The sequence below is a fragment of the Amphibalanus amphitrite genome, unplaced genomic scaffold, assembly GCF_019059575.1.
Source record: "Amphibalanus amphitrite isolate SeventyFive unplaced genomic scaffold, NRLGWU_Aamphi_draft 000158F_arrow, whole genome shotgun sequence".
In the NCBI taxonomy this organism is placed as follows: Eukaryota; Metazoa; Arthropoda; class Thecostraca; order Balanomorpha; family Balanidae; genus Amphibalanus; species Amphibalanus amphitrite.
In genome coordinates this window covers 206,123-233,665 of record NW_024881653.1, presented here as the reverse complement: position 1 = coordinate 233,665, position 27,543 = coordinate 206,123, and the positions used below count along the sequence as shown (strand labels likewise).

Genomic DNA, 27,543 nt, shown 5'->3' with positions numbered 1-27,543 from the left:
GCCGGGAAATCTTGCTAATTGCGAACATTAATCGTGCATATCTCGCGTTTCTCCCAACTGTTAACAGTTCCGTTAATCGTCGTCGGATTTCGTTGCGGCTTACTTTTTGCTTCCTCACCTGTTGTGATCCGGTGATCTAGTTCAGCCAAACTTCGGTAAGTGTTCTTGCATTGTCCTGCTTTCTGGGCTGGTGACAAACCACTTCTATTCCCCTTGATCCACGTTTTTTTTTATTCATCGCTGGTGTCGTGAGTGACTAAATCCAAAAACTGAGAAAAATCGAGTGACTGTACCTTTTTTGAAGGTTTCTAAACAACTTGTCTGAACTTCACGGGAGAACAAATGTGGGGTTTAAAAAAAAGTGTCGATATGTAGGCGGTACATAACGCAGCTTCTTATCTACTCGTATTCGCTCCATTAAAAGTGGTTTGCAAGTATTGTGGCGCGTGATATGTCACAAGGATTTATAAATTGTTGAATTCGGTTGCTCGACAGATTCGAACGAATTTTTTCACTGCTAACATTTTTTATGCTATCCTGATTTTGGCTCATTTGATTATACAGCTTTGGTTGACTAGTTGTCACTTATGAGTTATGTTTTAACTTAAAAGTTTGACTTCTTGTGGCAATGCTTAGGGAAGATGGGGTAAGACGGACCAGCTAAGGATTGAAGTCAAAGATCTTGCTACACTGCTCTGGAACCTCATATTGATTCCTCTCCCTTTTAGCATATGCAAAGGCTGGATTTTAAATTGAAGAAACCTAAATATCGGTTGCTCTTAAAGGAGGAAAAGTCAGAATCTCCGACAAGAAAAAAAAGGCGAGGTAAGACGGACCACCCAGCAGTGTATGTTATCCATTTGTCTGTTACACTTTTGCCCTGTATAGTCTCTCTTGAAAGTATCGCGTCATGGGTTGCGGCGGCTCTGCGAACTATTCCATTCAGTTTGAGGACCCCAGCAGTGAGGTCATGGCCTGTATCATAAAAAGTACGGTGTAACACGATTCTACGACAGCGGTAGGAGAAAAACTGTTATATGACGCAGGCACCAGCGGCTGACAACTGGGTTAAAACAGGTTGAGGCTGACCAGAGGTCATGCTCGTATCGCTCGCCTTGACCCCGTCCCCCGCACCAGGCGGATACCGGCGCCGCTAGGGTTCACCAGCCGAGCGCTCATTGGTCTGCCTTAGTGGGCGCCAATCACTCGTGTGCGTGACGCGTAAAATCACAACGAAGCAAAGTTCCGCCATAATCCTACCGTGAAGAGACCTTCTGAACGACGTAAACAGGTCATGAGAGGGGGGCAGCCCGGCATCAAATAGGATTTTTAAAAAGAAGACAGCAGAACGGTAATTTTTTTTTGTCGCCGTTCACTAATCGGCTCGTTAAAAAAGAGAACTTCAATTATGGGACTAATTGGCTAGAGAGAGATTTTTTTGTGATTTGAATCCGCTCGCGGGTGCATCTGCAACCACGGATGCATTCTGTTAGCGGGCACAACTGTTGATTTTTTTTTTTCGTATTCAGGCACGGGTTTCCGGATTTTACTAAAAACCTGTGACTCGTGCCGATGACGGGTCAAATTCTTAACCTTGCAACCAAGCAAATCTCAACAAAATCTCGCGAATAGGGTGGCTTCCGTTGACCACATGCCTGTTGCCATCACAAGTTACCGGACGGCGACTGCTACCTTCCCCTATCCCTCCGCAGGCCGCAACCACTCCCCTCGCCCCCGCCGCGCTCGCGCTGGCTGACTCTGCGTGCCAGGCTTCGGTCAATCGGTCAGTGCTACCAGCGGCTCTCAAACTTTTCCGCCCAACGGCGGCTGGAACAGGTGGCGCCTTCGCTCAGAGTCGCGATGCTTTCAAGAGAGACTATACCTACTCTCGTAAGTAGAAGTGCTCCGAGTGGCAGAATAACATATAAACTCTACCCATCGTTCGTGGTGACTGGTGGGAGTGCAATTACTGGCTAGGATATTGTGTGTTGATTGTCGTGTGGCTTGAGTGTATGCTAGCTCAGCACTTCGTCTGGCATGAATGCATGCTAGCGCAGCACAGCATGACTCACATGCAACAAAGGCTTTCTTTCCTGAATGAAACAGTTTATTCCAAAGTCCAAACTCACGTCAAGTCAAGTAATATTTTTCACAGGCGGGGTAGAAGGGGCCACCACTGGGTAAGATGGGCCCTAGTGGTCCGTCTTACACCACATCAAATTTGTCATTATCATTACACATTTGTTCGATAGCCCAACATTGCGAAACCTTGCCTGTCTGAAGTCTGAATGTGTAATTTTTTTCAGTAAGGGGCAATTAAAATTATTCTTGCAAGAAAAGTGCCTTAATTGAATTGTCCTTCAACATCTTACATTAGAACAGTTTGGCAAGAAAAAATCTACCTAAAATATCCATGCGTCCTGGCCCCATTAGCTCAAGGTGGCCATTTGCGCGATGGAAAACAAAGGCATAGTTCGTTTATTTTAAGTTTGCCCCTCACTGTAAACGTACTGAGAAAATTTGTTGGCGCACATTGTATTGGAGATTTAAATGATATTTTCAAAATAAGTTTTGAACACCAACGATGTAACGTTAATGTTAAACGCCGTGCAATTTATTAATTAGTTCAGACATAATTCCTGAGAAGTCGTTAATCACTGTGGAGCTGTAGGTATGGGCAAATACGAGCTATGAGTCAGTGAAATAGCAAAGAAATTTGATGACATTGGTCGTCTGTGAAATCTGGTGAAATCAATGTGCGTCAACCAGTTTTATCAGTAATTCAGCTAGCAAATCTCTTGCTGTGTTCAAATACATAGACGTTTATGCCTGAAACAGACTCTTTCCGCAGTCAGGAAATCGCATGCGAGAGCCTTTTCAAATACATGGAAGCACGCTCGCATCAATCGCACGCACCTCCCGGATGCGATTGATGCGGGAAGAATTATAATGTATTTGAATAGGCTCTCGCATGCGATCTCCTGAACGCGGAAAGAGTCTGTTTCAGCCTTAACCCTATTCCTGGCGGGCTCCGCCGGGACAAGAAACTGGCGGGGGGGGGGCCGATTCGGCCCCCCCCTGAGATCTCGAGAACGAAGCAAGATAGCGACAAGCGGTAAACGGCATCGGATACGCACGGCCAAGATCTACAATTTTTACTAAGGTCATTTTCAGGTCAGATCAAAGATGACGTCACAGGGGTCGAAAAAGTCAAAATGGCGGCGCTAGATATGGAAATAGTTTTTTCTCGAATAACTTTCGAATTAGTCAAGATAGGAACAAACTAAGGGCATCATCGTGATCCTCGCGTCAATCCGCATTGAATGATATATATGTTGACCTCGAAAGGTCAAGGTCAAAGGTTGACCTCAGGTCACGTGACCTCGAGGTCATCATGTATATCATTCGATGCGTCTGGACGAGCTGAACACAATGAGACCATCCACGCGTCTGTATCTTGTTCCTGTACGGAGTTATTGGCCAAAAACCTTTGGTGACCTTTGATGACGTCACATGACCTCACAGCTGCCCAACAGCAAAACAGACCTCAAGGTAGTGAAGGTTGATCGTATATGAAGTCATGTATGGTATATGGGGCCATTCCGACCCGTTTTAGTGGTAAAAACAGGGATTTGATTTTTCCCCCATTGACTTATAATGGGGAGGTCGCGAAATTGACCTGACCTTAGGTCACCGATATCAAAATTCCGAGATATACAAATTGCACATACTGGTACCCTTACTAAACCCTGAAGAGAAGAAATTGATCGGTCAAAAACTCTAGCTCTGGCGTGATTGCAAACTTTTCTGAGGTAGGGTCACCAAACCGCCTCTGGTGACCTGACCTGAGGTCAGATCAACTCAAAATTTTCAGACATGTTGCGTAGAAGCCTTTTAGGAAAAGTCAGACAATTTGAGCTTCCTAGCTCAACGCGTTTGGGAGAAATAACCAAAAAACCTCAGGGGGGGGCTCCTGAGGCCCCCCCCCGCCAGGAATAGGGTTAACAGTGAGGGGCAAACTTAACCCTCGCCGGCCAGGGGGGGGGGCGGCACCTCATAGGGTTTTTTTCTCGCGATAGCTCCGAACAGGCTGGCAATAGAGAGCTGAAACTTGGCATACCTGACCTTTGATTCAAGCCGGATCTTTTGACACCAACCGCATTTTTGCGTCAGGTCAGGTCACTGACCTATGACGTCATAAGTAAACCTCTGCACGGTCACTTACATAGACGTACATAACTTACATAACCTCATTACTTACTTAACCTCATAACCTTACATAACCTCATTACTTCGCAACGCCCTCACTGGCAGAGGAGATGTCACAGGGAAATGAAACTTACAGGATCTAGTATCCATTATGGGTCTCACAACTTGTATATCTCGGATTTTTCCTAAAGGTCATATGAGGTCAGGTCATTTTCGTGACCTCACCATTATAAGTCAATGGGGAAAAATGAAAACTGCTATTCTGGCGCCGGGAACGATCTCCCAACTATCTCAAGCACACAAAATGGTGATTTGATGCACTCCTTGCAAGGTTAGATGCGTTACTTTTGCAATGTTGACCTTGCTGACGTCATTTATGACATCATCAAGGTCATATTAGTTTTTCGTCAATAACTCTTGATCAAATTGAGCTAGCGAGTCGGGAAAGCCACCAATGGAATCAGGAAGACGAAGACCTGCCGAATCGAATGATATGCGTCATGACCTCTTGCGACCAACTTCGTGACCTAGGGGTGCTGACCTGACCTTGACCTGAGGTCAACACCCTAAATTGACCTGACCCGAACAAAATGTATATCATTCGACGCGCCTGAGCCAGGCGAACACGATGCTGCCAAAATCGCGGCTCTGTGGCCGTTTTTTTGCGAAGTTATTCACCAAAAACTGAACCGTAACTTGGGGCACTTGACCTGACCTCGGAGGTCACCGGTTGACCTAGGACCTTAAAATCGGGTACCAATCTCTGTGTCTCGTATCGGCGCACACGCTCGTTTTTCCGCGACGCGCTAGCTCCACCAGGGGCGAAACGGCGAGGGGGTCGTACCCGCCCCCCCCCCCCCTCGGCCGGAGCGTATGTAGAAAACCAATAGGTCCGGCGAGGGTTAAAGTAAACGAACTATAGTTCAAGTTTTTTTTTTCTAAGTTCGACCCTCACTGTAAACGCCTCTTTGAACACAGCATGAGAATTGTGTGAAAATATGTTTTATCCTACCTACTTGTTTGGATGTGTGGCTCTGAAATCCGATTACTCTCTCAGCACCAGTCCGACTCTCCATCGCCTCAGACTCCGCTCACCACAGCCCCAGAGACAGCGTTTACACATAGAGGTGTTATTATTGAGGATAGGGAAACACAGATCCACACTCACTACTGATCTCATACTCTCCTCTCCACTACTCTCCTCTAATCCCAACCAGCGCGCCATAGCCAGCGCGGCTGGTTGAGCCCGTGTACTTACATCTCAAGCACTGTCCCTGACACTGTGCACGCCAGACACAATCACTGCGAGCGCCCAGCGGCCGTCGGGGTCTCGGCCGACCGGTCGAGATGACCGGAGACTGCGCCTGGAGTCTGGTGACCCGAGACTGGAACTGGAACTGTAGACTCCCTGCTGGAGTCTCCGACTGGAGCCTCCCCACTGGAGACGACTCCCTCTCTAGTAGTGGTGACTGGAGACCACCCTCTCGATCCGCCGAGCACACGCTTTATATACGGCGGCGCCACGGCCAGCCTCGCCCCCTCCCCAGTTCGCCGTCGGGAGGAGGCCCACGTGACACCACCGTCGAGCTGAGCTGGTCCAGGGCGGGGTCGCCTCAGGCCCTCGGCACCCCCGCCCCGTACGTCCCCACCCCGGGCGCTCCTCGTCGGCCGTGACTCGCCCCACCGCGCGGGCTGGCTGCACCGCTGCCCCGGGCGCCGTCGCCGGGCTGCCGTGCCCTTGGTCCACTTTGCCAGGGTCGGCTGGTCCTGAGCCGGCTCCGGCGAGCTGCGGCTTTGCCTCCGGCGTCGCCGTCAGGCCGACCCAGCCTTGGCTGCTCGTTCCGGGTGCTGGCGGCCCCGCGGCTCGGAGTGGCGATGTGAGGGCTGGCCGGTATCTCCAGTTTTCCACAATTGCTTGCTGAATTTCTGAGAAAACTAGCTGGCACACATTGATTTCACTTACGATCAACTTTTATCAAAATTATTTGTACCTGTTTCATATTTCTCAGACTCTCAGCTCGTATTTGCCGATATTATAACTCCACAGTCCAGCCATAAAGGCTGGTGGTCCGTCTTGCGCCACTGGGCTGTTATACCCCACCTTCCCCCCCCACATTTTTGTTGCAAATTTGCAATATAGGACGGCTGTGTTAAGTATGACCGCCAACAACAACAAAAGAAAAAATACTGAACTTGACAGCGCTGCATGCTCATCGTTGGGTGGAGCGCCAATGATGTCATTACGGAGCGAGCGAAGCGAGCGTAGTCTTTCCTTAGATTGACGGAAATTTCTGAGTATGAGCGGCCGGCGTCCGCGAGGCTTATATCTCAGCAACCACTTAACCGATTGGCGATTTACATGCGGTAATTTTTGTATGGTAGCTTCATTCTTTCTACCAAGTATTGGACTACCGATGCATGTGGGTGACCCCTTTTGCACGTGCCACATGCAAAACGAAGATGTCAGTTTTGTAATAGTTGCAATATCTCGGTAACTACTTGGCAGATTGCGCTGAAAGTTGGCATGTATGTACTAGGTAGGCACCCACTAGGCAATGCATATCCATGTGCCAGAGTTGGGGTGCTGCTTCACGTGCGCACGTGCAGGGGTCGTTTCCAGATCTAGGGAACGGCTGGACCGATGGCGCTCAAATTTGGTACACGGTTAGGGACCAGTTAGTAGGGTGCCGTGCAAAAGTCAGATGGGACCCATTTTGCACGTGCGCACGTGCAGGGTGTCGCTTCCAGATCTCGAGAACGGCTGGACCGAATGTGCTCAAATTTGGCACATCGCTAGAGACCGGTGAGTAGGGTGCCGTGCATAAGTCAGTTGGAGGTACCCCCTCGAAATTTCGCACGTGCAAGGCTCACCCTCTCGCTCGCCCCGTTAGTTGTTGTGTTTTGACTCCCTCTGCCCCTCATCGGGGCGCAGCCAGGCGGCTCTGGAAGTTGCGGGCGGCGGCCGCCAGGGCCGCCACCACTCTGGTCTCCCGGACCTCCAAGTCCGGATGGATACTGCCGGTGAGTTGTAGGCGGGTCCTCATCAGAGCGGGACAGCGAAGGAGAATGTGGGCCGGCCGGTCCGCCTCCTCGCCGCAGATGGGGCAGCGTGCTCCTGTGGAGTGTGGGCCCCTGCAGAGGTAAACCGGCAGCTCTGGCGCCGCGGTCGGTGCTAGGCAGCGGCGGTGTTCTCCCCTCCCCTCCCCGTCGGGACCCATCCGCGACAGTCCCGGCGTGATTTGGTGTGCCGTCGCGTGAGAAGTGTATTTGTGTTGTTACTTGTTATCGATTGTTGTGTTTATTATTACGTCGCGTACCACGGGGCTGTGATGCTTGTGTGCCTTGTATCGCGTTGGCGGGCGCTCCGCCGGCCGCTGCCCGCGCTCGCTGTAGCGCCGGCCAATCAGAGGGCCGGGCCGGGCGGCTAGCCCCAGGCGCCGGCCGAACTGACCTGGGGTCGGGACTCGGAGCGGCAGTCAGTCGGCTCTCGATCTCTGCGCGGTACGTGCCCGTCCGGACACGTGCTCTCTGAGCTCGGGCGTCGCTCCGGCGATTTGAGGCCGTCCCAATAAGCTAATACTGGTGGTTCGCCCTTGTGGACGACCATTTTGATGCCAGTATTCCCCCTAAATCTAATACGTTTTGCATCTCAACGGAGTATGGTTTCGGCCGTTCGGTCGAACCTACTCGTTAAATTTCCTTAGCAATTTTCCCATAGTTATCCTCTCGTAATCTGGCTTAGCTCCAGTTTAACTCCGGCCATAGCGCCGTTTCACCTCAGGGTTAACACACGACATACAATCGCACGCATCAGCGGGATGCGCTCATGTTCGAAGGCTCGATGCGTCTGACTCGTTCTGAGATTCGTGTCTGTCTTTGCTGGCAAGTGTCTAACCAGCTCATGTCTTGTTCTTGATTTGTCTTGATTTTCGGCACGCATGAGTAAGACTTGTGCGGAGGTTTCTCCGACAAGGTTTCGACAATTTAAGACGTGCCAAGTACAGCTTTGACCTGGCGGTCGCGGTGATCAGTCGGCTAGTCCATTCTCTCAAATGATACAGTCCACTTAAAGCTCTCCACACCCACTTCGACTGCACGTCCCCCGCCACAGTAGGGTGCCAACTCGGGCCACTCTCTGTGGACAGCGGCAGGGCCGCTCCAAGTTTCGACGTGCAGGGCGACCTTTCAACATCAACACGGGGTAGCGGCCACGACAGCTCCATCGCACCGGTCGTCGTTGCATCCCTCACAGTCTCTGGTAGGGGAGCGACCGATCCGGTGTAGGTAGGCTCTTGAGCCTGCCCAGTGGCCCGCGCGGATCTGATGGACTTCTACCGCGCTCTCCCGTTCCAGGCCGGCCGTGGACGGGGGGCGGCGGTCGCCCATCAGAGACTTGAACCAGCCGGCGGGCCAGGACTGGATTGTCTTGTCCCTAGCCATTCTCGCCACGGTACTGGTGATCGTCCTCGTGTCGATGGGCGTCCTTTCTTGAGGGAGCTGGGCTGCTTCCCGGGCCACTCTGTCCGCCTCTTCATTGCCGTGTATGCCACAGTGAGAAGGGACCCACTGGGCCCTGATTTCTCGACCATCTTTGGCTAGCTGCAGTAGAGCTCTCCAGGCCACCGTCCCCAGCGGTGACGTCTCGGCGGCGGGGCCATTCCGCAGGGTCGCCAGTGCCGACATGCTGTCGGAGCAGATGATCAGTGGTAGGTCGCTATCTTTGGTGCGTGATGTTAGGGTCTCCAGGCCCGCAACTAAGGCGAGCATTTCTGCACGGTAACTGGAGCAGAAGTCACTCGCCGGAGCCCTTAGCTCCAGTACCTCCTCATCCGGCCACATGATGACTGCTCCAGCCCCTCCGTTCCTTGTGCCGCCCTCCGCTGACCCGTCCGACCACATCCACACCGCGCACTGTGGTAGGGATGCTAGGTGCTGGGCGGCAGTCCTCTCCTTCTCCTCCGCCGTCGCACCTGTCCTCAGCGGGCCGACGTCCAGTGTGAAGGAGATGCGCGCTCCCTGCTGCTCCCATGGTGGTACTCTCGGTGGGAGAATCGGCTCGATCGGTGCCGAGATCCCTGCATCGGCCCAGGCTTGGCGGCCCAGCGACCTCCATCCTCTGACCGAGGACAGGCGCGCCGGGGCCGCGGCCTCAGCTGTCGCTCGCAGGGGGTCGTTCGGAGGGAGCGCCAGCGCTCTCGTCAGTAGCCGAGCTGCGAGCGTCTGCTTCCTCTCCGCCATCGGGGCGAGCCTCGCCTCCGCCATCAGTGCGTGGCTCGGTGTAGACCTCGGGCACCCCGTCACGATCCGGGCCGCCGCTCGCAGTTCGCGTTCTAGGAGTTCTGCGTGAGAGGGGGCCGCCGCAGGTAGCCAGGCCGCGGCAGCGTGTTCCATGGCTCCTCTCACGTACCCACTGGCTATCGTTCTGAGAATGTCTTCGTCTAGTCCCCAGCTTCGACCCGACAACCGCCTCAGGTGGGCGACGCGGGGGCGGACCTTCTTCCTGACTTTCTTGCAGTGTGCGCCAAATTGAAGACGACGGTCGAGTTCGATCCCGAGGAGGACCAGTGTATCGCTCGCCGACACCGTCTTCCCTGCCACCTTGATGGTGCATCCGACGGAGTCTTTGGCATTCTGCGATAGCACCGATAGCACCAGCATTTGTGTCTTTTCCCCGGCGACTAGCATTTTGTTCCGGTGTGCCCAGGCGACCAGAGCATCCGCGGCCGCCTGTGCCAGACTCTTCGCCAGTTCCATCGTCCCCCCAGAACACAAAACCGCTGTGTCATCCGCATAGATGTAGGGGGAGGCCCCAGGGGCTATGAGGCACTGTGCCAGCCCCGCCGCCCACAACAGAAACAACTGGGGCGACAGGACGCTCCCTTGAGGCAGGCCTGCCCTGAAGATCCTCTCGTTGGACAGAGCTCCCTGGACCTCCACCCTCACTCTCCGGTCGCGCAGCCACCCCCACACCCATTTGACAAGGCACAGGGGCAGGCCGCATTCTAGGAGCCTGAGCCGGAGTAGCTTATGGTCCACCACGTCGTAGGCTCTGCTGAAATCGAAGGCTGTCAGGACGTACTTCTGAGCCGTATCTGCGTCTTGTTTCTTTGATCGCTTGTCTCTCTTCGGTTTCTGCCATCCATCCTGTACATCTTGGACTAGCCGGCCGATGCTATCCTCCGCGGACCGTCCCGCTCTGAACCCCACTTGTTCGGGGGGGGACTAGTCCTCGTGCATCAGTCAAGAAGGTCAATCTCGCCAGGACAAGCCGCTCCGCCAGTTTGCTTACGCAACTCGTCAGGGCGATGGGCCGGTAGTTGGCTAGTAGCTTCTTGTCCTTATTTGCTTTCGGAATAGGGACGATTGTAGCCGCTCGCCACTCGCGGGGGACTTCACCAGTCTTCCATGATCGGTTAATGGCCTTCAGGAGAGCACCGCGAGCCACCGGACCCAGGTGTTTGATCATTTCTGGCGTGATGTTGTCCGGGCCGGGAGGCTTGCGGAGTTGAGTCCGTTGAATGGCAAGAACCAACTCCTCCTCAGAGAAGGGGGAGCAGCAGCCGGTGCGGGCGTTCTGACAGTCGGCACAGTTGTAGTGGTCGAACTGCTGGATCCGCCGGCGTGTTGCCCTGTCAATCTTGGGGGCCCGCACCTGTCGGGAGACTTGCGTATTGATGGGCAAAGGCGGTAGTCTTTTCTTCGGCCGTGACAAGCCGTGACAAGAAGCCGGTTGCCGACCCTCATTGCCTCTCCGTCTCTCTGTTCATCGTCCTCTGCTCCCTCCCACTTCTTCAGCAGGCGGGAGACCCGACCCACACTGGTTGATTGGTTCAGCTCTGTACTGACGAAATCCCGGTATGACTGTTGGGTCACACGTTCCGTCACCTCGGCTGCTCGTCGCTTGGCTTCCAACCATCGGGCTTTGGATTCAGGGTCGTGGACTTCTCTTCTCGCTGCTCTGCGCTCCTCCACCGCACGTTGTACTTCTGGGTGAAGAGCCCACGGTTTAGGGTCCCGCCGTGCACCCTTCGGGATATGTGCTTTGCTGGCCGTCTGGAGAGCGGTGGAGAAGCGCGTATACAGCTGTTGTGTTGAGAGCTCCTCAGGTGGGGCCTCCCTGAGGGCTTCCTCACAAGAGTCGCTGAACTTCTTCCAGTCGGCACGGTGGTGAGCCCACCTGGTCTTGCGCCTCCGCTGAAGAGGGTCCGACACTCCACGGATTTCGATCACCATCGGCAGGTGGTCGCTCCCGAGGTCGGGACCCAGCGACCAGCGTGTTCTGACCGCCCGCTCGGGACCGCAGGCCGCCAGGTCCGGCGCAGACTGGCCTCCGGTTCTGTAGCTGATGAGGGTCGGGTCCCCACTATTGAGTGGGCTCCATCCGACATCCTCCAACCAGCAGTCGAGTCTGTCGCCGACAGCGTCCTCCAGGTCGCAGTTACGGTCCCAGGCTGGGTGGTGGGCATTCACATCGCCGACCAGGAGTGTCTGACGGTTGACTGGTAGGCATCGAGGGTCGAATCGGTCTTCACGCTCGTCGTTCGACGCCCTGATGGGTGGGCGGTAGATGTTTATGATGTCGATCGGGGATTGGTCGAGGATTCTGACACCACACACCTCGGTGGAGTCGTCTTCCGCGGCCAGAAAGGGTCCATCCATGACGGCGAAGGTGATGCCGGCGCGCAGGAACACACACACGTCCCCACCCTTCGCCGCCGCGCCAGTTCTTCGGCCTCTCGCACGGCGAACGACCACCGGCGGTTGATATCCCGCGAGTCTCGGAACCGACTTCGGCAGTTGAGCCTCCTGTATCGCAACTACGTCCGCCTGGACGGTCGGGAGCCAGCGTTGGAGTTCTGCCAGTTTAGGGCGGAGTCCCTCCGCATTCCAGGACACTATGGTCAAGTGGCTTCTCTCTCTCTCTCTCTCTCTCTCTCTCTCTCTCTCTCTCTCTCTCTCTCTCTCTCTCTCTCTCTCTCTTCTGCGCGGTCGCGGACCGCGCCTAAGGCGCGGCCGGCGGGGGCGGGTCGGTGGCGACCTGCACCCGCCCCACTCTCTTCAGGTAGCTGATGATGTGTTGGGCCGGCCCCGAGAGCACTTCCGCCAGGGTCGGACAGTGCCCCCAGAAACCGGCCCTCGCCGCCACGTGTGCAGGGCACCCGGCCAGGAGGTGCTCCACGTCCTCCTCCTCCTCCTCGCCGCAGGCTCGGCAGGTCGGGTCTTCGACCAGGCCGAGGCGATGAGCTGTGGCTCGCACCAGTGGGCAGTAGCCGGTGCGAAGCTGGGACAGGGTGGCCTGGCCCCACCTGTCCAGCTCATCGTGGCTCGGAGTAGGTTCTCGATGTGGGTGCCGCTGCGCCCTTGCGGAGGCCAGCTCCGATGTCCAGCGACGGATGGCTGTCCGCGCGCTGGAGAGGTCGATCGGGGCCACCTCTTGAGTGCAGTCGGCGGCGGCTTGATTGGCGAGGCGGTCGGCTGCCTCGTTGCCGGCGAAGTCGGCGTGGCCCGGGACCCAGTGCAGGGTGATGTCCTTCCCTCCGGCTGTCAGCGCGTCTATTAGGCCCCAGACCGGCAGTGTCCCAAAATTGAGTTTTGTCTTGGGTGTCAGAGGGGAAAATTACCCACCAAAAAGAGGGGAGAGAGTGGAAAACTGCTGATTCGATTAGATCAAAAAGGAGTGAGAAATGACAAAAAGCATGCATTTTATTCTAGGGTGTAGAATGTTTGATGCTAACTGGGCATCCACACAACTGTCTTTCTATAGGTAAAAATCTATGTTTTCTTGGTTGGGACTTGGGAGTGGAAAATTGTTCTTAAAAATGGTGGTGAGAGTGGAAAATGAATTTCATTTGGATGTCGTTTCCCACCCAAATAGACAAATTTTGGGACATTGCCCAGACGCGCTGGCCGATGGCCGACTGTTGGTCATCCGGGCCGCGGCTAAGTAGCTGGAGCCCCGACCGGGAGTCTGTGCAGAGCAGCGCTCTCTTGATGAGTGCTTTAGAGGGGGCCGGTAGCTCATGGAGACACGTCAGGGCCTCCGTCATTGCCACCAGCTCCGCCCTCATACTGCTGCACACTCGACCGGCCGGTGTCACGCACTCTATTGTGCGTCCCTCGCGGTGAAGCTCCAGGATCGCTCCACCGCCGCTTTGGATGGTGCCTTCCTTGGCGGATCCGTCCGATCGAGGGCCAGCGCCGCTAACGCCGCCTCCTTTCTCCTTTCCGGCAGGTCTGTCCTCCTTGTGGGCTGCGGCAGGTCCAGCACGAAACGGACGGCGTCTCCACAGTGCCGTGGTGCCAGGGTGGTGCGCCCTGGTAAAGTGCCAGGGGCTCCACTGGGAGGTCGCTCAAGCCCGCCCTGTCGCAGATCCACCTACCGACCCGACGGAAGCATGGCTTGAATGAGAGGGTCGCGTCTTCGTCTGCCGGTGGCGGCGGTGGCAGACCCGCCTCTTCGGCAGACGTCACCGCGCGCCTCGATGCCTCGTGGGTCCGGTAGCGGAGTCTCGGTGGTGGTGTCTTGTCCAGTAGGTTGCGAGCGGGGTCTCCCGGAGGTAGACGGACTATGCGCGCGTACTCGCCGGCTGCTAGCTCCTTGGCACGGAGTGATAGCGGAGGGAGGCCTGCCTCCGCCACCAGGGTCTCCTTATCCGTGAGCTTGATGCAGCCGGTAATCAGGCGCGCACATTTCCGCTGCTCTACCTCCAGGCGCTCGCGGACAGCCGGTGCCGCATGGGTGAAGTAGATGGCCGCCCCGTAGTCGAAGAGGGAGCTCACGTAGCTCTTGTAGGCGATGCGGAGTGTGCTACGGTGGCTTCCGTAGCTCCTTCCGGCGATCGCTGATAGACAAGCACGGCGTTTTGCCATCTTCTCTCTAAGGGCGGCGATGTGGGCGGCGAAGGTCAGCTGACAGTCCAACTTCAGGCCGAGGAAGGTGGGCGTCTCCTCGTAGCCTAGCGGATGGTCGCAGAAGCTGAGCTGGGGCTTGACCTTGCCGCCGCACTCCTTGGGGTCCAGCGTGAAGGTGGTCATCACGCACTTGGATGGACTAGGTTGGACCTTCCAAGTCTTCACCCAGCGGCTGACCTCGTCCAGGACCGGTTGGAGTCTGTCCGCACACTCCTGCAGAGAGCGGCCCGTCGCGAGAAGGGTCACATCATCCGCGAAGAGGGAGACTGTTGGGCTCGAGTCTCCGGCCCGGAGTTGGTCGTCGATGTCGTTGCAGTAGATGAGCCAGAGGAGAGGGGCGAGCACGCTGCCCTGCGGCAGGCCCTCCTGGAAGATTCGCCACCGGGAGGCTGACGTACCCCATCTCACTCTAGCGCGCCGGTCGCTGAGTAGGGCCCTGATCCAGCGTGTGGCGCAACCCGGCACACCCAGTCGCCGCATCTTAGCGTACAGCGCATCCCGCCACACCCGGTCGTACGCTCGCGCGTAGTCCAGGAGGACGAGGATGGCTCGCAGCGGTTTCTTGGACTCGAAACCGTCAAAGATGGTCTGGGTGACTCGGGCTAGCTGGTCCAGTGTAGAGTGGCCCCTCCGAAAACCGGCCTGGTTTCGGTTCAGCTTTCCGGCGCTTTCGAGCCAGTGGTGGAGGCGATGCTGCACGAGTCGTTCAGCGAGCTTTCCGATACAGCTTAGCAAGCTGATCGGTCTGTAGCTGCCGGTCTCGTTAGGCGGTTTCCCTTTCTTGGGAATAGCGACTATTTCCGCCGCCCTCCATGACGCGGGAACCTCCCCGGTGCGCCAGCTCCAGTTCAGCACCTCCAGCAGATGGCGTTCCGCTGAAGGGCTGAGTTGGTGGAGCATGTCGTTGGTCACTTGATCGACCCCGGTGCTGCGTCCCTTCCGCAGTTTCCTGATGCCGAGCAGGAGCTCTCTGCGGGAGAAGGGCGAGCAGAAGGCGTCGCGACTGCCGTTGCAGCACGTCTGGCTCGTGGCTCGTCTAGCCTCGATCTTGATGGAATGATCTGAGGTCTTGTCCAAGTGGCTTCTCCGGCACCTGATCCGGCGGTATCTTCGGTTTCGTAGTCGGCGACGTTGTCGGGTTCTTCTCTCGGGGGGGGGGGGGGTCCCCGTCGGGGCCGCCGCCTCCCCTCCCGCCGGCGCTATCGGGAGGGGGCGTGGCCCGGTGGTTAATTACTTATTGGGCCGGTGGCCGCGGCGCTCTGCGCGCTGCGGCTTCCCGGCCCGGACGGATGTCGTGAAGTGAAGAGTCGAGAAGTCTTGGAGGAGGTCCGGGAGAGCAGCGGTGACGGCGGGAGGCCGCCCCCGCCACCCCCCGGAGAGGGCACGATGACTCCCGTTTGGCGACCCGCAGCCGGAGTCGGCCGGCCGCGGGCAGGCCCGAAGGCCAACGCCCCCCACCACTGGACGGCGGGAGTCTCCAGGGGCCGGGAGTCTTTGGGGGCGGCGCCCCGTTAGTCGCCGCCCCCAAAGGCGTTGTACTGGTCTTGTAGGTTCTGTAGAAAATGTGGCATCACCTTGGCCACAATCGATACCCTATCCCTGATGATGAGTTAGTGTTTTAGGGCGCACCAGCAACGAGGCTATATGACGCCTATGATACCCTATATACTATCATCTACTATACTATCATCCGTCAGGATTTTTGTGCACGCATCATTAATTGTTGTTTTCTGGCTTTCAGATCTAATTTGATGTTGATTGCTGCGATTTGAAGCACGGAGGAAGATAGAAGGCCCGCCGGTGTTGTTGGGCTCCACGCCGGAAGGACCGCTGGCGAAGTAGCAGAGTTATGTTCAACAAGCTGCCTGGGAGCCTGTGCTATCGGAATAAGGAGCTTGCTGTGAGATTGACGAGTGGCCGAGAACAATACAGCTTCTGTTAAACATAAAAGAGAAAAGACCCACAAAAGGAGGCGGGAATCCTGCTAGGCGGGATTCCAGCAGGATTCCCGAGTTCATCAAGCAGCGTCAAAACGCAACGAGAGGCAACAACCCTACTTACCCTACCCCACCTACCCTACTTACCTTACCCCACCTACCCTACTTGCCCTAACCCACCTAACTTAACCACCCTACCCTACCTACCCATCCCTATCCTAACCTACCCCATCTACCCTACCTTCCCCACACAGCACCACCTTACCCACAACACCCGACCCTCCTACCTACCTTACCTACCCACACTTCACCAACATACCCTGTCTACCCAACCCACCCTACCTACCCAACACTACCCCACCCTACCTAACCCTACCCCACCCCACCTTATCTTATCCCACCCTACCTAACCTTACCCCACCCTACCTACCCTACCCAACTTATCCAACCCTACCCAATTCTACCCTACCTACCAGGGATGCGGAGCCGTGGAAATTTCAGACGGCTCCGGCTCCGGCTCCGGCTCCGGAGAAAAAAATCGGCTCCGGCTCCGGCTCCGGCTCCGGGTGAAATGTCATGGCGGCTCCGGCTCCGGCTCCGGCTCCGAGTAAAATGATCCGGCTCCGGCGGCTCCGGCTCCGGCGGCTCCGGCTCCGGCTTCTACTCAGTACATCCCCTATGCGATCAATTAAATACGGGTGAAAAAAAGGCGATGGGATTGGTACACGTTGCTTCTGTATTTGTATAACAAGGCTATTTTGAATACCACATTGTTTTACGCCTTGTACTGTCAAACCGAACTAGGTAAATAATTGTTTCCTCTTGAGAAAAGGAGCCGGAGTCGCCCCCTTTTTTGACGGCTCCGGCTCCGGCTCCGGCTCCGGGCTATATTGTTTCACGGCTCCGGCTCCGGCTCCGGCTCCGGGCAAAATATGCCGGCTCCGGCGGCTCCGGCTCCGGCTCCGGCTCCGGCTCCGCATCCCTGCTACCTACCCAAGTCTATCTTACCCAAGCCTACCCAGCCCTACCCTACCGACCCGAGCATTCCCTACCCTACCCAACCCTACCAGTACCCAACCATACCTTATCTACCTAACCATACCTTATCCACCCAACTCTACCTTAGTTCACCCAAGCCTACCCAACACCACCGTCCACCATACCTTACGAAGCCTACCCTACCCTACCTTACCTGCCCGTACCCAACCCTTCTTAGCCTTCCCAAGCCTACCTTCCTAAGCCTAACCCTACCTGTGCCTACCCAAGCCTACCCTACCTACCCGAGCCTACCTGTACCCAACTATACTTAATCTACTCAACCCTACCTGAGCCCACCCAACCCCACCCTACTTACCCAACCCTACCTAAGCCTTCCCAAGCCTATCCTACCTAAGCTTACCCAACCCTTCCTAACCTTACCCAAGCCTACCCTACCTACCCTACCCAACCCTACCTGTACCTACCCAAGCTTACCCTACCTACCCGAGCCTACATGTACCCAACTCTACCTAAGCCCACCCAGTCCTACCTAAGCCTTCCAAGCCTACCCTACCTAAGCCTACCCAACCCAACCCAAGCCTACCTTCCCTACCCGAGCCTACCCTACCCTAGCCTACCCCACCTAAGCAACCCTACCCAAGCCTACCCTACCTAGCCAAGCCTAACCTACCTACCCGAGCCTACCCCCTTCCCAACCCTACCTGCCTACCCGAGCCTACCCTACTCAACCCTACCTTATCTACCCAACCTTACCTAAGCCCACCCAACCCTACCTAAGCCCACCTAACCCTATCCAAGCCTACCCTACCTACCCGAGCCTACCCTACCATACCTTACTCAACCATGCCTAAGCTCACCCAAGCCTATCCAACCCTACCCAACCCGAGCCTTCCCTACCCTTAACAACCCTACCTGTACCCAACCACACCTGAACTACCCAATTATACCTTACCTTTCTAACCCTACCTAAGCCCATCCAACCCTATCGAAGCCTACCCAACCCCACCCTACCACCGAAGGCTACCCTACCTACCCACCAACCCTACCTAAGCCAACCCAGCCCTACCTAAGCCTTCCCAAACCTACCCTACCCAACCCTACCTAAGCCTACCCTACTCAACCCTACCTAAGCCTACCCAACCCAACCCAAGCCTACCTTCCCTACCCGAGCCTACCCTACCCTAGCCTACCCAACCTAAGCCTACCCTACCTAGCCAAGCTACCCTTCCCAACCCTACCTGCCTACCCGAGCCTACCCTATTCAGTATTCAACCCTAGCTTATCTACCCAACCCTACCTTACCCTATTCAAGCCTACCCTACCTACCCGAGCCTACCCTACCATACCCTTCTCAACCATACCCAAGCCTACCCAACCCTACCCTACCTACCCGAGCCTTCCCTACCCTAGCCAACCCTACCTGTACCCAACCACACCTTATCTACCCAATTATACCTTACATACCTAACCGTATCCAATCCTACCCAACCCCACCCTACTAACCCAAGCCTACCCTACCCTACCCCTACCTACCCAAGCCTACCCTACCTACCCGAGCCTACCTGTACCCAACTAAACTTAATCTACCCAATCCTACCTACCCGAGCCTACCCTACCTACCCGAGCCTACCCTACCTACCCGAGCCTACCATACCCTACTTAGCCATACCTAAGCTCACCCAACCCTACCCTACCAACCCGAGCCTTCCCTACCCTTTCCAACCCTACCTGTACTCAACCACACCTTATCTGCCAAATTATATCTTATCTAACTCTACCTAAGCCTACCCAACCCTATCCAAGCCTACCCATCCCCACCCTACCTAAGCCTACCCAACCCAAGCCTACCTTCCCTACTCAAGCCTACCCTACCTAAGCCTACCCAAGCCTACCCTACCTAGCCAAGCCTACCCTACCCGTCCCAACCCTTCCTGCCTACCCGAGCCTACCCTATTCAACCCTACCTTATCTACCCAACCTTACCTAAGCCCACCCAACCCTACCTAACCCTACCCAAGCCTACCCTACCTACCCGAGCCTACCCTACCTACCCACCTGTACCCAACCACACCTTATGTACCCAATTATGCCTTACCTACCTAACCCTACCTAAGCCCACCCAACCCTATCCAATCCTACCCAACCCCACCCTACCACCGAAGCCACCCTACCTACCCAAGCTTACCTGTACCCAACTTTACTTTATCTACCCAATCCTACCTTAGCCTACCCAACCCTACCTAAGCCCATCCAAGCCTACCCAAGCCTACCTGTAACCAACTTAACTTTATCTACCCAACCCTACTTAAGCCCACCCAACCCTACCTAAGCCCACCCAACCCTATCCAAGCCTACCCTACCCAGTCAAGCCTACCCTACCTAGCCAAGCGCCTACCCGAGCATACCTGTGCCCAACTTAACTTAATCAACTCAACCCTACCTAAGCCCACTCAACCCTACCCGACCCCACCTACCCTACCCTACCCTACCCTACCCTACCCTACCCTACCCTACCCTACCCTACCCTACCATACACTACAACCTTATCTTTCCTGGCAAACACTGAAAATTTTTATGAAATAAATTTTTATTAGATTATTTTCTTTATCATTTTAATTTTTTTGATATTTTTTTTTTGAAAAGGTGGAACGCTTCACGATTTTGCGTGTCATCCGCAAAATCGTGAGCAGGCACTGCCACGATTTGCCAGAGGTGCAATCCATTTCAAAGCAGGCACTGTAAATTGGTCGTTCCTCTGACCAGAGGCGGCGCAACGGGGAGGGCACCGGGGCAGTGGGCACCGTGCTGCGTTTGATTTTGGCATTTTAACATTAGCCCTATGCATATGCATGACCGTTGCATGGAGAGAATGGGACCAGAAGTTGACAGTGCCCACCCCCCCCCCCCCTCTTAATTGAAGGTGTTCCGCCGCTACTGCCGCTACTGCCTATCTGGCGTGACTCACGCTATTCACGAATAGCAGGGGAGCGATATTCCCCCGCCCCTTCCAATACAATTCCATTGTAAATACCTGAAGTTCCTAAAGGTTTTACACAATGCACAGTCTTGTAGCCTGTGCTGAAAAATCGCAGCTTCAGTTCCCTGGTGGCTGAAGACGTCTGTCAACAGGCCACGCGGGCAGCGATAGGAGCTCGGTGTCCGCTGACCGCTGGAGGCTGGAGATCGGTACCTGACTGCTGGTGGTATAACTCAATGCCTAGTGTCTGGTGCTTTTGTGACGACCTTTAAAGGTCGAGTTACATAATGCGTGACCGTCCAGGAAATTGAAAAGTACCTAGCCGGTCCTCCTGCGTTTCCTCCTGCGTTTCGTTGCTTACGTGCTGTCCTTGATACCGGTTTCTGCGATTTTCCAGAATTTCTCTGGATTATCGCATGCTTATTACGGAGCGAGCGAAGCGAGCGTAGTCTTTCCTTAGATAAACGGAAATTTCTGAGTATGAGCGGCCGGCCGGCCGTGCGGACGCTTTTGCGAGGATTATATCTCAGCAACCACTTGACCGATTTACATGCGGTAATTTTTGTACGATTTTGTTTTGATTTTACCCTTTCTGAATCGAACGACATCACTTTCATGCCATTTCATCAACTTTTTTGAAGGTGGGAGGGTCCCTTTAAAACACGTGACAATCGACTTAAAACAATCAATACGTGATTTCGCGTGCCAGCTGTCTTAAGCTAAATGTCACGTGTTCGCCGGATAGCCCGTCGTGAAAACGGCAACTATGTACTTTCAAGGATTTTATGTGATTGTCCGTCATAATTCATAATTTGATGGCACTTATTGTCATTAAAACCTTCGGGAACAAGGTTTTCAATGGTTTTATGATGGGATCCACTCAGATCATAGATCAATCACTAGGATCCATGCACATGTCTGGTCGTAACATCTTTCGATCGACCTGTGTTATTCGACGCGAAGCCTGATCACTCCACGCTGGGGCTCATGTATTATCACGCCTGCTGTGGGAGGGCAACCCCTCCAGACAGAACACCCCTCCCCCATTCCAAGTCATTCCCGGATTGTGCATTCGATTCCTCGTTAAGGACTCCGAGACTCCTGCTTAAAGACTCCAGCTTCACCATCAGCGTTCTATATTTACAATGAGCACGCCCAGCGCCTGCACACACGTGGAGCTGCTGCTATCCATGCATACGCTGTGGCTAATATCACAGGTTCCAGATCGGTTTCAGTGCATTACTGCATCATCAGCGTAAAAACACCTAAAACACCAAACACTAATCGTACTTAAATCGTACACGACAAAAGCGATACACGACAAAAGCGATACATGACAAAAATACATCACATGCCAAACACTACGGTATACTCCATACAAGCATTCTATTAGCATTCATAAGCATTCTACAATCATTCTATTACTACGATATCACATGTTCGTATTGCACGAGGCCCGACCGGTCGCCTACTTAGCAGGGTAGAACTTGGCGGCGCCGCTGACGCTTGGACGCGCAGCAGCTGGCACGGCTCGAAGCCGACGCCGTAGACGGCGGCGAAGCGCTCCATGTCCTTGACCAGCTGGCCGGCGCCGATGCGGTCCACGAAGCGGAACGGTCCGCCGGTGAATGGCGGGAAGCCGACACCGAACACGGCACCGATGTCGCCACGTCGGGACCTGACAAAATGCGGTGCACTTAAGACCTACAACCGAGGCAGCCACAGTCCCGAGCCATAAGTCAGGTTAATGATGGCAAATAAATAAGTTAATCTTAATAAATCAGTTAATTATGATTTATAAATAATTCTGAATTAATAATCTTAATAAATCAGTCAATTATAATTTATAAATTAATTCTTAAAAATTATACAGGCTATTACCAAAATAAAACGAGCCATGTCCAAACCACATGCGCTTATAATGTTAATCTCTCACCGATGACGGATGCTCCGTGATACTGGTGCGACTCGGGGTCAGAGTCGGGAGTCGAAGTGGCAGAAGATGGCGCCGGAGGTCGAAGTGAACGAAGATGGCGCCGGAGAAGCCCAGCCCGAGGAGAGGCCCAGGACGGCCCGATGGTGGGCCAAGAAGCGCGAGGAGATGGAAGATGGAGGCGCAGGGCTTAGTTCGGCCGGCGCGCATATTAATGGAGGATCTGCCACGAGGACGTGAAGCCGTCTGCCGTTACTTCGTCAAGACATCCTGCCCTAAGGACCCACAGCAGCACCAGGGTCTCCACGAGTGGCGGGCGGCGAACGCGTCGGCGCACCGGCCCAGATAATACCTTTAACGTCCGGCATCTCGGCGTCGCTCGGCGTTCTTGGCAAGGATGGCGCTGCGGAGCTCCTCCCGCCACTCGCGTATACTCAGGCGCTGCTCTGGGTCACTTGGGCAGTACACCTTGCCAAAGTACCGGTCATGTGTTGGCGATGCCTTTACGTCCTCGTGGCATATTTTACATAAGAATGCGCGCGCCGGCCGAACGAAGCCCATGGCCTCCATCTGCTCGCGCTTCTTGGCCCGCCACTGGGAGGAGCGGGACATCCCACGGGCTAATGCCGTCCCCCCACGACGGTGGCGGGCCGTCCCGGGCCTCTCCTCGGGCTGGGCTTGATCGGCGTCATTTTCCTCCGACTCCGGCGACTCCCACTCCGACTCCGACTCCGAGCTCGACTCCGGTTCGGCCTGCCCGGCCATTACCCGCTGGGCGTCCGCTGCCGCCCGCCGCTGGGGTACACAGCTCGGGCCGCTGGCAGTTGCCTCTGCCGCCGCCCGCCGCCGGCGAACGAAGCTGGTGCCAGCGGTGTCCGCCGGCGACTCCAGCTGGTGCTTCGGTCGCCGATCGGCCGTCGGCTGCGGCGGCAGTTGCGGTAGGTCGCGCGCTGGGGGCGCCGGCTCCGCCAACGTGTGTAGCCGGTCCGGCAGGCATACGCCCTGCAGCAGGTCGGCCGCGCTCGCCGACTTCTGCTCGCGGTTGTGCCTGCAAAGCAATCGACAGGTCAGACTTGCCGCCGCTGATCCTGCGCTAAGAGAGGGGTACGAAAAGCTATTTGAACACAGTTATTGGAATAATATGTTACTTTGAGTAACGTAAGCTCTGACATGCCAGGCATCGACACTAAAAATCAATCCTACCCCGATATGACGTAAGCAGTAGGATTTCCTTACCACATGCTGAGCGTATGCTGATTTACGTCCAGCAGGGCGATGGTCGTGTCGCGGCGCAGCTGGGCACTGGACCGGACCATGCACTGAATCTTGCGATACAGTGCTAGGATCCGTGCCCAGCGCTTCCGCGACTCGCCCGTGCTGGCGTACTGCCGTCCCGTAACACGTTGGCAGAGCCTGACGAACACCTGCCGCATTACGCGGTTCGCGTCGGGCATTGCGGCAGGGCCCGTATCGGAGCCGAGGAAGTTTCTGTGGGAAGAGACGGAAATATTTAGAGGTAGTTTGGTATACCGATAGCAGTAATTCAGTTTCGCGTAATTCAACTGAATTGATGCACTCCTTTCACTCGTGCATAACACTGTCGAGTTCTAACCACTCATTTCGTGCATTAAACCATTCATGCACGGGAACCACTTATTAATATGTATTGCAGACTTCGTCTGGCTACATTGGCGTCACAACCACGACACTTTCCCGGCAAAAGACAATGCATTAGAGAAAGGGTTCACTTAAAGAACATTCGCACATTCACCACAACCACTTGACACGAACACAACTCGTTAAGAACACAACAATTATCGCATCATCCAACGAACCAAAGCGGCTACGGATTCCCGAGGCACTACACCATACACTATACAGCCTCATCTGCAGTCGTTTCAGCACTGTGGAGCGGGTGAATGGGTGATGAATGTCTCGTTATGTGTCGGCATGGTTATGTAATTGTTTTTTAATGCGAATATCAGAATTAGCGACTGCATTTTGACAATAACCGGAGAGCCATGTCGCGTGCGCCCTAACTATTATCTAAGTGCTAGCTTGTGCACAAATAAGTGTGCGTTAATGACCATTCAAACGCGATGTAACCGACTTCGTATACATATGTAACGATTATATGCTTGCTCATTTTGTTCTGAAGATGAAACGTACGTGTTTTGAAACGATAATAGGTCAAGGGCATCTGCGAACTGTTTTTTTAAACTACGAAGACATCAACGAAAAACATTCCGACAAATGAAAACGACAACACGGCAATTGGTGAGCTGAAAATAGCCGCCTGCCGGAACTTTTTGCCCAAAGACCGCTTCAAACGCGCGACGGAGCGTAAACGCGTGAGCACGTAAGCAGATAGGGCTTTACCGTTTACCGTTTACCGCTCCGTAAGTGAAGCGGTCTTAAGGCAAAAAAAAAAAACTCCACCATGCGGCTATTTTTCTGTTGGTAAAACTGACCTCTACATTTATGATCGAACGCCGAATACAAATATTGTGTTAGCCTATAACTCCCCATACTTTTCATTTACTTGTGATCATCGTATTATTCGTATGTATATCTCATTTTACAGGTATGTAGGCCGGAGCGCACCCCCCTGGGTATGCCTTTGAATGCAACATTTTCCAGCTGGACGCTGGTATATATCAATGGAAGAGTAGTTGACGTACCGCCTGGCGACCTCAATGCCGGGCATGGTGGGCGCCTTCGTTTGCCGGAACCGGCCTCTCGGCTCCGCGGAGCTGAAGCGCGGCTCCGGCACGGTGCGGCCACGGTCGTGGGCGTGTAACCTCCTCCACAGCTGGTGCAGCCGCTCCACTTGCATGCTGTGGAGCACCAGGCCGTCGACATCGGCGAGCGACACCAGCGACTGGGCCAGCTGGTCCACCTCCGCGAATCCCGGGATGTTGTTATGATCCACGGTTGTCTGAAACATGCCATATTCGCAGTGTCAACAGAAGACGGAGTGAATAATGGGGGGGGGGGGGGTCAAGAGTTTGGCTGCGCCTTTTGGGGCCAGTGTCGACTAACGGTTCAAGTGTAATTATAATCCTTAGTGAGATTTGTCATCATATGCACTTCCACACCACCATCACTCACCGCGCGGGAAGTGGCGGCAGTCGATGCTGGTGTCGCCCCAGTGGAGGAGGTCGCCGTGGCAGCGGCGCGGCCTGAGGTCGCCGTGGCAGCGGCTCGGCTTGACGTGGCTGTCGCGGCGGCACCGCTGTGACGCGACGCCGGCGGTTCTTGGGGCGGGTCGGGGATCCACTGATGCAGTGGCTGGCCGAACGAGGCAGGGTCTGGCCTCGGGGTGGTCGTGGCGGCCGCCCGACCCGCCCGACCGGCGGCGATGGCCGCGGCTGACAGCCGCTCCAACCTCACCACCAGCCGCTGCCGCTTCCGCGGCGGAGGCGCCAGATCGTGCAGCGGTGATGGCGACCGCGACGGCGGCGGCGATGGTGATGGCGGCGTCGAGCAATGCGGGGCTTTGGGTCCCTGCTGATGTTAATACGAAATGTCTTCAGTCGGCAAACACAACATTTTGTGGACGAGTACCTTAAACGCATCGTTGGTGACAACTATGTAGACATTCGTAATTCGGGCAACATGTCCGAATTACGTTTGTCTTGCGCACACAAGAACAATTAGCAAATCACCTCTGCCTTAAAATCAATTCACCGATCACAACTTCTGGTCAGTGCTGCTATTACTTGCGATTTACAAGTTTCCCTACGAAACAAGCAGAAGCGGTGGAACACCTTCAATTAAGGGGGGGGGGTCACTGCCTACTTTTGGTCCCATTATTTCCATGCAACGCACGGCTAATATGAAAATGTCAAAATCAATGGGGCACGTTGCCCCCATCGCCTATGGAAGCAAGGTAGCCCAATTACAAGTGTCGCACGTATAACTAAATATACTCTGCGTACTCTGCAACTGACACCAACAACATACTAGCAGCAAAAAAAAAACGTCATGTCAGTTATTCTGCGAACTTAGGTATTGCGGGAAATCTTACCGTCATCTCATCGGTGCCACGCAGAATGATTTCGGCAAATTCCGCCAGTGGCTGAGAAACACGACCAAAAGGTTCGTCAAAATATGCAAGCGGAACAACACATTAACGTTTATTTATCGATCGACGAACAAAGCTATATGGGCGGTATGCTCAGGAAAAACAAATACGTGTCTTCCAGTTAAAAATACTTAACTTTGAACGCTGATATTTTACACGTTTCATGGAACGTTATTGTACATATATTTTTATTGACATGTGCATTGTGCAATATAACTAGCCTTGAGTCCCAAGAGTAAATCGGCGAGCAGCACTTGATTAATGGTTTGCCCGTTACAATCTGCGCTGCAGAAGCTACCTGCAGATGGTAAGGAAATGTTACGTAGGCTTACCAAGTTTGTCTCCCCCATAATGTCGGCGACTAGCCGCGGGTCGTCTAGGAATTGGTCGGGCTCCCCCGTCCACGCCGACAAACTCTCTCCAGCCGGCGGCGACGACGGCGGCGGTGGTGGCGGCGGCGGCGGCGGCGGCGGCGGCGGCGGCGGCGGCGGCGGCGGCGGCGGCGACGATGGTGGCGACGGTGAGGACGGCGACGGCCCGGCAGGCTGCGTGGCGATCGTGGGCGGCCAGGCCACCGTCGGGTCCACGACGTGGATGCCGCCGTCCTCGTCCTCCGAATCTGGAGGCGCCTCGTCGGCCTCGTCATCGCCGTGGTCAGCACTGGGGGCGTCCGGCATGGGCAGGCTGCTCTGCGCATAGAGGTACTCTACGCCGATGAGCTCACCTGGAAACGGAAAACAGCATATGCAATTAGTTAATGATCGGTCCGAAAATGTGATTACCTGTTGGATGTTTTGGAAGTATTAATAGGACTCGTCCTTGGAGCAATACTTTTATGCTATTGGTTGGCCTGCTGGTGGAATTGCACAACACATACAATTAGTGTCTCACGCGTGTGTAAATCTTCCCAATTTCATAAGCCACTACTTTGGAGTGGTGACAATATAGGAGACCGTCTTTATTTTATTATTAGCCGGCATTGTGGTGGCAGCATTTGCAGTGGCGGATCCAGGGGGGGGGGGGGCAAAATGCGCATTTGCCCCCCCCCAAACGGCATAATTTTAACATTACGCCTATGGACGATGCATGGAAAGAATCGATAAATTGTTATGGTTTGCCCCCCCCCCCCCCCCCAAAAAAAAACGCTGAGCTGGATCCGCCTCTGAGCATTTGCCAATGAAATGTAGAATTATATCAACGTCATCACCGTACAATCAACCACACAAACGGTTACAGTGACCCAGAAGCTACGCCATTACTTTTTCATCATTGCATTCTTACCGGTGTAGGCACCAGGCAGCGTCAGATGCTGCCTCTCCATTCCGTAGACCTCCCGGTGAAGACGGTTGATCTCCGCCAGGAACGCCAGGTTGCTGGTAGCGGTGGTGGTGATCGTACCAGCCTGGGTCGCATCAGCGGCCCGGTCTTGGTTCCAGCGCACAAGGCCTTCGATCAGGTATACCTGAAAGTGAAGGCCGTTGGCGCTGGT

At 54.8% G+C, this 27,543-nt stretch overlaps 1 long non-coding RNA gene across 1 annotated transcript; it reads left to right on the top strand.

Annotated features, from left to right (window-relative positions):
• Positions 1-478: 478 nt before the first annotated feature.
• On the top strand, positions 479-16,091 carry LOC122383193. Its single transcript, XR_006256798.1, has 3 exons — positions 479-825; positions 7,146-7,230; positions 15,863-16,091. It is a non-coding gene; the product is annotated as an uncharacterized LOC122383193 (long non-coding RNA).
• The last annotated feature ends 11,452 nt before the right edge of the window (positions 16,092-27,543 follow it).